Below are 1452 nucleotides of genomic sequence, written 5' to 3' on the forward strand. Positions count from 1 at the left end.
GGAATCAGGATAAGCTTTGCCAGTTCGTTCCTGCCCCCTTTCCCAACACTCTTCTCGGTCCACGCACTCAGCCGGATCAGCCACGACCTTCACCCTTCTCTGTCCCCACTCAGTACCAGCTATTAATCAAACAAAATCCCTAAGAAATGCACAGGCAGCTCCATGGCTACAAGCAGATCCCGAGATTCCTTGAAGAGTTCTACTGTCTAATAATTTTAGAAATCATCGCGTTAGATCTCAGATGCCAAGCAGGTGTATTTGGGCAGCCGTGTACAATTGATTGTTGGTGAAATTAAGTTTTTCTCCTTAACAGTCTCGGTTTCACCGTAGACAGGGGACGGGGGGGGTTAGTAATGCAGAATGAAGGGGTTACGGCACTGTCACCAAAACCGTTGCAATACGCCTGAATTTACTTCGCTAGGCATCCCCATATAAACCTGCTTTCTATCGACAGAACACTGGCAAATCTACCGTTTCCCTGAAAATAAGACAGTGTCTTTCATTTTTGCTCCCAAAGATGCGCTATGTCTTATTTTCAGGGGATGTCTTCTTTTTCTGTGTTCTGTTCGTCGGGCATGCTTCCAAACAAAAACTTTGCTACGTCTTACTTTCGGGGGATGCCTTATATTTCGCACTTCAGCAAAACCTCCGCTACGTCTTATTTTCAGAGGATGTCTTATATTCGGGGAAACAGGGTAGTTCTAGACTAGAAAGTGAGCATTTTCCTGTTGTGGCTTCTCACCTTTGCAGTGCCCTCTCACCTGAGGCTTAAATGGCATCTACTTCACTTTTCTTCAGGTGCCAGGTCAAAGCACGTTTTTTAACCTTTTTAATCAGGTGTCCTGTCTTAGATTTTTAATGGCCAGCTTTTATACTAATAGGCTTGGGGCGAGGATTTCTGTATATATATATTTTACTATAAGCCACCTCAAGCAGGAAGAGATGTAGAGGTAGCACAGAAACATTCCACATAAATTAATAAAGTCAATAAATCCATTTTTTTTATTTATATCCCCCCTTTCTCTCCTGCAGGAGACTCAAAGTGGCTTACAATCTCCTGGCCCTTCCCCCCTCACAACAAACACCCTGTGAGGTGGGTGGGGCTGAGAGAGCTCCGAGAAGCTGTGACTAGCCCAAGGTCACCCAGCTGGCGTGTGTGGGAGTGTACAGGCTAATCTGAATTTCCCAGATAAGCCTCCACAGCTCAGGTGGCAGAGCTGGGAATCAAACCCGGTTCCTCCAGATTAGATACACGAGCTCTTAACCTCCTACGCCACTGCTGCTGTGCACAATAACCCACAGAGATATTTTTTCAAATGCATTTTCCCCAGTTGCAATTCTGCAAGATCTTGATTTTGATTTACTACAGCATAGAAATCGTTTCCTTCCGTACTTGAATAGTGGTACCTTGACCATACAAAGAAGCAGTGGGTTTTTAAAAATAATCGGAGC

Source organism: Sphaerodactylus townsendi, linkage group LG16 (genome assembly GCF_021028975.2).
Source record: "Sphaerodactylus townsendi isolate TG3544 linkage group LG16, MPM_Stown_v2.3, whole genome shotgun sequence".
Classification (NCBI taxonomy): Eukaryota; Metazoa; Chordata; class Lepidosauria; order Squamata; family Sphaerodactylidae; genus Sphaerodactylus; species Sphaerodactylus townsendi.